This window comes from Micrasema longulum, unplaced genomic scaffold (assembly GCF_059751315.1).
Source record: "Micrasema longulum isolate JH-2025_06_02 unplaced genomic scaffold, ASM5975131v1 h1tg000225l, whole genome shotgun sequence".
In the NCBI taxonomy this organism is placed as follows: domain Eukaryota; kingdom Metazoa; phylum Arthropoda; class Insecta; order Trichoptera; family Brachycentridae; genus Micrasema; species Micrasema longulum.
Window position 1 is genome coordinate 1,189,530 of NW_028277430.1, and position 9,561 is coordinate 1,199,090.

Here is a 9,561-nt window from a genome sequence, read left to right on the forward strand (position 1 = left end):
GGTTGGGATTCTAGTTCCTCGTTGCCAATTATGATATATAACAATTATGATATATATTTAAGCTAGATTATAGTCTTGCAGCTACAGCGCGCATAGACAATAAGAAATCTTGCCTCTATTTACATTTTTTATTTAATTTTATTTGACATGGAAGTTTAGAGTTTAAGTGAAATTTGAAAAAAAGAAGTAAAAAAACAAATTTATAAAAATAGAAGTTAGATTACAACAAGTCTTGCAGCTACTGAGCGCATGGACGGTTGGAATTCTAGACCCCATTTACTAAATTTAGATATTTGATAGTTAATAACATTTACCCAATGAAGCTAGATTACTGATCGTCTTGCAGCTACAAAGTGCATGGATGACTAAAATTCTTAAAGCAACTTAAAGTTATCAATCAATCACCATCATCATCCCTTTGGCACCCTTTGGTGCATAGGGCGCTGCATTGGTAAACCAAACGCAGCTTGGTTTGCACTGATTGTAAGGTTATGCATAATTTTACCTAGAATATTTCCATTTACTTGTTATTTTTGTTTTGGTAGGTAAGAAGAAATTGCTTTAAGGCAATATACCCGCCTTTATATTTATTTTATTTATTCATATTTTTCTCTTGCAAATAATGAAAATAATGTGACCCCACTGGGGTCACCCGTGCCGAGGACACTTAACAATATACTTTTTTTTTTTTTTACTTAAAAATGTGTGTATAAATTGTATATAAATTGTTAAAAAAATACATATCATCGTTTACATGAAGGTAAGGCGATCAGTTTCAGGGTTCAGTCCAGGAGCAGGAAAATATTGGAGTTCAAAAAGTTTTTTAAATCAAGATTTCACGTTCACCCTTTGGCATGCTAACGCGTCAACTACTACACATCGAGGGGGGCTTTCTATATGCGGACGGTGGTGCAAAAAAAACAGTACTTAAACCAATAACATTACCAAAATAAATAAATAAAAACGCTTTTAAAATGCTTGTAGGAAGTGGTAAATCTACGACTAAGGGAGATAAGGTCGTTACCATCACTTTTTGAGGAGGTAATATGGAAGTCTAGGCAATTAGAGGGCTTTTGAGCTGCCGTTAGCTGGTTTAAGTAGCCATTTTACATACTGTATAACATTCACCATTCTGCTTGTGTTTGAGTCATCATTTCTTCATCTCTTCCATCTATTGACTTGTAAAGTACCTATTTCCTTCTTAAAAATGTTTTTCCTCTTTGTTTTCCTTTCTTTCCAATATTTATTCCTTGAAAATGAAATACAGTCCTGTCAAAAATATTTTGGCGTTTAAAAATTATTATTAAAGATTTGTCACTTACCGACTTTTCTATGTCTACCGCTTTTGAAACGTACCCATCTCTGCGTCAGGACACCACTTAAACTAACATGCAAAACCCTCTGTACACATTCACCATAGTTGTTGCACAAAAATATAAAACCAACATGCCGATTTGAAACCACACGCTTTTAGTCGACAACCCTTATATGCTCTGTTTAAATATTGAGGGGTTTAGGTTCTCCTTAGAAAGTGAAATCTAGCCTTGTCTGTAAATATTTTGACATGCTCAAAATGTTGTACACATTTTCCTCTGATGCATTTTTTTTATCCATAAAAAATCTATACGGCTTGAGTAAAATACGGTAGATTTTTTTTTAATACCGGTAGATTTACATAAAAATAGTTGGGGAAACTGCATCACTGAAATAATACACCGAGTGGCCACGTTTGTAAAGGCTAGTTTGTAGTCAAGTTAAAAGGTCAAAGAACTTATATGTCTACTTAAGCGCTAACAATATTGTACCGTACTTAATCATACTTACGAGTAAGTCTCGTGTCTTGAAAATGTAAGCGAGTTTAGAAATTATTTGATATTTTTAAAACGGTGTTTTTTAAAGTTTAATTTATTTTGTTTCATAACTGCACGCCCATTATTTATTTATTTATTTATTTATTCATATTTTTCGCTTACAAACTATAATTAATAATAAAAATAATGTGACCTCACTGGGGTTTCCCGTGCCGAGGACACTTAACAATTTAGTTTTTTTTAATTACATTTGGGAATAAACAAAGAAGACTCACTTAAAAAACAAACATAATTAACTAATATTCAGTTTTAAAAACAAGGTATTTATGTACATCTATATTATTTATATTACAAAACACACAATGAAAACAACAAAAACCTAACATAAGCCATACAGTTGTGGAGCAGTTGATTCAGCATTGGTATGGGCGAATAAATCAATCCATTTTCCTTCTACCTAGCTCCACTATCCATTTTTTTATAGCCTTTTTAAACATTTTCTCATTACTAATTGCTTATGATGCATAGTACACTGTATATGTAAAAGTACTCCATTCGCAGCGTACCGTTGATCACTTTTTACTTTGATAATAACGTAATTTTTTAAATTATTTTTTTTATTTTGCTTTATTAAGTTAGTTCATAACATCTTAAGAACTAATATAAACTTCTAATAGCATTACAATTTTTTATCAAAATTTCTCAGGAATCTGTAGTCTGGTCACTTCATTATATAACTCACATCAATTTAATTGATCTGTGCAAAAAAAAATTCTTCGCATCCTAACATTTCAATTTAACCTGGGTAGAACCCTTCAGTCTTATGATCAGCGCCTATAATATTTTGGTCTAGATAAATTGGAATTAAGGAGACAGATTTTAGATTTTATATATCTTTATGAAATGATTAATTGTATTGTTGATTCTACATTTTGTTTAGAGAATGTACACCCGAATTAATTAATTAATTAATTATGGATAACTTATATAGCGCCATTTTCGTAATAAAATACCTCAAGTGCGCTTTACATGGTGATTCAATTGTTAAGTTAATTTAATTGAAGCTTTTAAATTTGTAATTTAATTAAAATAATTTATTTTGTTGTCACGTGCTACGGATTAATTCAAATGATTTAGAGAACAAGTGGGTTTTAAGTTTTTTTCCGAAACATCACTTCACTTTCACAGCCTCGCACCTCTGCTGGGAGAGCATTCCATGCCATAGGGCCTGCGACCGCAAATGCGCGTTCACCAAATTTAGTGCGCTGTTTGCGTAGAGGTATAATAACTTTTCCTCTCGCCGTAGACGTAGCTGATCTAAGCTAGAGACGCCTGTCAGCTAGTTCATCTGGAATGCATAGTTCCCTTAGATATTCCGGAGCCGAGTTGTGCAGTGACTTATACAAAAGCCAACAGAGTTTGTATTCGACCCTCTGTGGAAAACGTAGCCAGTGTAGTTCCCGAAGTAGTGAAGTGATATGACTGAACTTAGAGATTCCGAAAATAAGTCTCGCTGCGGCATTCAATACAGATTGTAGGCGAGTCATTTTGTTCATAGGTAGATGTCCCCAGTAACAATTGAGATCGTACACATTTTGCCTTCCAACCTTCAATAATAATATAGCGCACTTTAATGCATTATCGTGTATGTTAAGATTATATATTAATGAAGAAAGAAATGCTGATATTGATATCTTTAACAATACATTAAATGGTTACAAAAAAAACTGTAACGCAATTAATAAAATCAAATAGTCACTTATGTTAGTTAGGTAAAATAATTTGTATCAGAATTTATTACAACAGAGAGGAAAAACATTTTTGAGAAGGGAATATGGGAGTCTAGGCATTAACAGGGCTTATGACCTGTATTGGTTGGTTTAAATGGCCACTTTACACACTGTGTAACATTTACCATTCTGCCTATGTTTCAACATCCACATTTCCTCAACTCTTCCATCTGTTGACTTTTGTGAAGTAAAAGAGCTGAAACCTTTATCATGTGGGTGAGATTTTTTTCTTTTCATGGTCATGTCATATATGGTATGACATGACCATGAAAAGAAAAGAAAAGAAAAGAAAATAAAAACCAATTTAACATATGCTTTTACGAAAACATGATTTATTTGTGAAACTTGATTAAAATGACAGCTGCCAAATTAACGTCATTAGTGATGGGAAATTACTGATCACTGATCACTGATCATGTACCAATCAAATCGATTTAATCGTTTTTTAAAAACGAATTCGAAACTCTGTTTCCGAAAATTGATATAAAAACACAAAAAACAAGCCTATTATAGCGTGTTTCAGACAATTATTTAATAAAAAATAAGACATAAAATAATTTTTTTTAATGAACAACAACAAATGAATAATTAAAAAAAAAAAAAGGAATTTTTTTAAAGAAGGTGTCTATCTATTCCTACCATGCTAATTCAAGACCTCAAACCTACTTTAAACTGTACCAGTAATTTAATGTTTTGTAATTCCTTAGTTAGTCGGCCTCGTGGTGTAATGGTCAGCGCATTTGCCTACCCTGCAAGAGGTCTCGGGTTCGATTCCCGACAGGGTTAATATTAAATATTTATTAAATAGGGTGTTTTCACAAACAACCTATAGAGAAACATAAGACTGATCATCTTATCCTCATGTAACAAAAATGATCAAGATACGATGCGATTGGTGTACCAATGCAGTGCCCTATGCACCATTATGTGCGGATAGGGAAATATGATGAATTCCTTAGTTAGAAGATTGAAGGATATTTGACCAACATGTAAGGAGTGCCTCTGTGCGAAATCAGTGCGTACAATTGAGCAGGACTTTTATTTTAAAACTATTGTGTAAAAAATGATGAAAAAAAAATGTATTGATATAACAGTAAATTACTGTTACAAATAAAGAACTGGTAGCAACATGATTCAAAGCTTGCCTTCTAACTTGTATTATTAATGTTTGTTACAGAACACAGATATAATCTATTGAATCTATCAGTCGTTTATCATATGACATCATCAGAAAACAAAATGTCGGCGGGCTGTTTACGCCACTGATTAAAAAAAATATATATAAATATTTCCCAATCCCCACCCATTGGAGTCCAGGGCACTTCATTGGTTTTTCAATCGCAGCGTGATTATCTTACCTTCATGACAGGCGTCGTGGCGCAGTTAGTTAGACAATTAATTGTGAAACTGGCGTTGCGGGTTCGATCCCGCCAGTTGCAAGAAAAAAATCAAAGAAATATTTTTTCTCAATTGGTCTGGGTGTTGTGATGTATTTTTCATTACCTCCTTCCATATCCCCTCTACCCCACCTGCTGACAAGTCTCTAAACAGAGGCTCAGCGGTGTTTTCCTTTAAGAAAAAAAAAAAAAAAGTTACATTTTTTTTTTTTATCAAGATACGCTGCGATTGGTGCACCAATGCAGTGCCCTATGCACTATTAGGTGCGGGAAGGGAATGATGATGATGGTGAACTCATCGAAATAAGTTTCAGTATCGGCCATAGCCGATACTAGAAAAGAAGCCGAAATCCGGTTTTGATGAAAATCATGTTTCGGTCGGTCTCTATCAAACCTTTCTGCAACCGCATATTCTCATAGAATATTTTTGATTTTATTTATTTTTATTTAATGCACAAAATACACGAATTTATCATAGCACAATTATATATTTTTTTTGTCCCGACTTCTTTTTCGTCTCTTCTATATATAAATCAAAAACATTTATAAACATTAAACAAGATACAAAATAATCAAAACAATTTACAAAATAATCAAAACAATATACAAAATAATCAAAACAATATACAAAATAATAATAACTACTACTACTACTACCATCACGCCATTTCCCATAGGGGTAGGCAGAGAGAATGGTCCGCCACACACGTCTATCCTGGCATACATTTCTAGCTTCTTTCACATTCATACATCTTGTCATACATGCCCTTCGGTTCCGTCTGCTTTTGACATGACCAGACTTAAGATTTTGGTCTATCTGATCATGTCACGTCTTGGTCGTCCTCGTCTCACGTTACCGTTCATTTTCGCCATATATACTTGTTTTACCATTATTTCGTCGTCCATTCGTTCTACGTGACCAAACCATCTCAGAGACCCTTTCTTAATATTGTCAATCATACTAGACTCAGATTTACACTCTCGCCTGATTTCATCATTCGTAACCCTGTCATACATTTTTTCTCACACATTCGTCTAAGAGATCGCATTTCAACCGCGTTCACTCGGCTTTCATCTTTCCTCTGCCAGTTCCATTTTTCACTTCCATACATAATTGTTGGGACTAAAACTCCGTTGTGTTCTGCCAGTTTAGCTTCGATTGACATAGCTTTATTAGCAATTACTGTGCTTGTGCTCCGTTTATGTTGTTGCCCGCACTCTCCTTTCAACATCTTTTTCTACTCTTCCATCTCTTGAAAACATGCTTCACAGATACACAAATTCCACATTCGTTGTTTACATTTATTATGCAGTCAGTAACCTCTCTATCCCTTTCAAATACCATAACTTTTGACTTACTTTCGTTCATCGCCAATTCGCTCTCCAGGCATACATCATACATTCTAGAGACTATTTGTTGCAAATCATCCTTGCTGACTGCTAACAGAACTGCATCATCAGCATACAACAAGCAGCTTACTGACAAATTATCCATTTTTGCTCCAATACCCATACATTATATCTCTTTCATACAGTTGTCCATGTATAGATTAAACAACCATGGTGACATTGAACATAATAAAAAAATATAAATACACATTTCAAGAAATGAAATGCAGAAAAGCAAACAGCAATATTAAATTAATTGTTGACTTAATAAAATCAGTTATTTGGATTTGATTTATTTTCCACGTAGGAGTCCTTCAAACGCGGGTCATTAGACTCGTACATTGTTTTAAATGTAAATTATTTAAAGTTCGGTATAAAACTTTGTTAGACACGGAAGTTTACCATTCCTAAATATAATTAATTGGATGTTATTCAATTTACAAACGGCATTCGTTTATGTCCCAAATGGATATTTTATGTCAATCCGGGGGCTAACCATAGGGTGACCCTACGATCTATGTTATATTATATTATTTATGTTTAAAGCATTATTTTATTTATTTATTTTTATTTTATTTTATTAACATAAACGGCAAATCTGCCTTTTCCAAAATTTACAATACATATTTGGCTTAATAAGTATATTTATTCTTTTTAAACATAAATTTCCTTTTACCCAAGATTTATAAAAAATAATTAAACCAAAAAAGTATACAAGATTTATAAAAAAAAAACAACCTAAAAATCATATTACAACATATTAAGTAGAAAGTTTAAGCAATTCAAGAATAAATGTAAAAAACAAATATAATAATAAAATATTTTAAAGTAATATAACAAGAAAATCACAAGTACTGTTTCATACAGCTGGGCAAAGTGAACAAAAAGTAAACGTATTACAACACAGAGGAAGAACATTTTAGAGAAAAATTCACCTGGTCTATGAAGAAGTATAGAAATTTTAAAAAATACTTCTTTAGGCGTTGCCTTGTATGTGGGTGAAATATTTCAATTTATTTGTTTATTTATACTTATACAAATTGTGTGTATTCTTTTTTTATACAGAATAATGTTCCCTCACCGGGGTGTCCCGTGCCGAGGGAAACATTTAGATGAAACAATTAGATGAATCTCACCCGCATAAATAAAGGTTTTAGCTCTCTAACTTCACAAACATCAACAGATGAAAGAATTGAAAGAATATCATCAGCATATCGTCAGCCATGTCGGGAATCGAACCCGAGATCTCTTGCATGGTAGGCAAACGCGCTGACCACTTCACCACAGGGCCGACAAGTAGTGTGCATAGTGTTGACGAAAACATACATAAATTACATGCAGAGTTAAATGGGATGAAAACACCCCCACCTTGTTCATGACGAAGAGACGGGTACGTCTCGAAACTGGTAGACATAGAAAGCCAGTAAGTGGTTAAGTATAAGAAATTACTCACATGAATTAATATGTCATTTTAGTTCAAAATTTGTTGCCGCGGAGAGGGAATTTTTTATTTTTGGGGTGCGGTTATCATTCATTCTGTGCACATGGCCCAGCCATTGTAATCTTCTTATTTCGATGAATGGTGCAATGTTGGGTTCGCCATACAGCGCCTCTAATTCATGATTAAACCGTCTCCTCCACACTCCGTTTTGGTTGACAGCACCAAATATCTTCCTTAATATTTTTCTTTCGAATACTAATACCATATTTTTATCTCTTTTGGTCATAACCCAGCATTCGGCACCATATGCAATGACCGGTCTGAGGAGAGTTTTGTAAATAATGGTCTTAGTTTTTCTAGTGAGCAATTGGGATCCTAGATGTTTAAACAAGCCATAATACCATCTGTTTGCTGCCGATAGCCGTGCTCTAATCTCGGTACTATAATTGTTATCATTACAGTAGGGCCAATTTAATAGGTCACATTTGACATTTGTCGGCTTTAGCTTCATAGTGAGGTGACCTGCTTAAAAACATCGATTAAAGCGAATGAATCGATTCGGACTTCAAACATAATATATTTGAATTGAATTCAATTACTATGAAAAAGTACTTATAGGTACAGTTATTTTATATTTTAAATCATAAGTCGAATCCCTGTCACATTATTATTTTCTATCGTAAATTTAAGGAACAAAATAAGATAAGTACATAATTTTACAAAATTATCAACATTCGATTTTTCTGGGTAACATCCCTAGTGTTTAAAAAGAAAAAGGGTTCACTGATGCAACATGGTAACGACGCACAGTGTTTTGACCCATACAAGCTACAAGATAAAAAGTCACTTTTGAATTCTTAAACGATGACGTCATGGGGGCATTACCAGATAGTAAGTGTGACGATTGTAAGCATAATTGGGGTGATTAATGCTTAGGGTGATTCATACCAGAATATGAAAGTCGGATAATTGGTTTTTGAAAGCCTAATTACATTTATTTGCATTTTCGCGTCCGACGTGTAAAGGTTGTTTATCAAGTTTAAAGTTTTTTATTTCGATTTTTAAAAAAATGGAAGCTATTTAAGAAGGTATGTTGTATAGTTTTTTTTCTAATATTTTAATGTATTTCATTTAGGTATTTAAAAAAACAATAATTTAACTTATGTATTTTTCAGTAGTTAAAAAAATATCAATTTCTAACTTCTCGAGAATTTATCTCGGAGAGTATATCAAAGTAGCAAAAAATTATTTTTATTTTTCAATAGACCAATTTATTGTTAATTTATTACAGTTTCGATATTTTACCGCACGAAGTTGCATCTATCTTATTTTGTTATTTTACAGGTACCAGATACGAGATTTCCAGGCAAGAATTGTACGTGATGTGGAAGAGTTTGACGAAGAAAGAAAGGCTTCAAGAAGTGTTAAATATTATTGTTAGTAAATTTGAAGTCGGTGAACTTGGTGCAAGTGGTGAAAAACTGTTAAAAAATCAAATTAAGCTTATTTGTTTAAATATAAGCAGAAAATGGACCGAATCTGGCTGTAAACTAGATAGATTTGTTAAAAAAAAAATTGAGTGGCTCGACGGTAGTGAAAATATTTTGATATGTGAAAACTTTCGACAAAGTCCTTCAGTAGACATGAATGAACCATCTACGTCTACTGGAAGGCCCGCAAAGGATTTTGGGGTAGGCAGTGATCAGTGCAAAAGGACAAAAGTGCGTAATTTA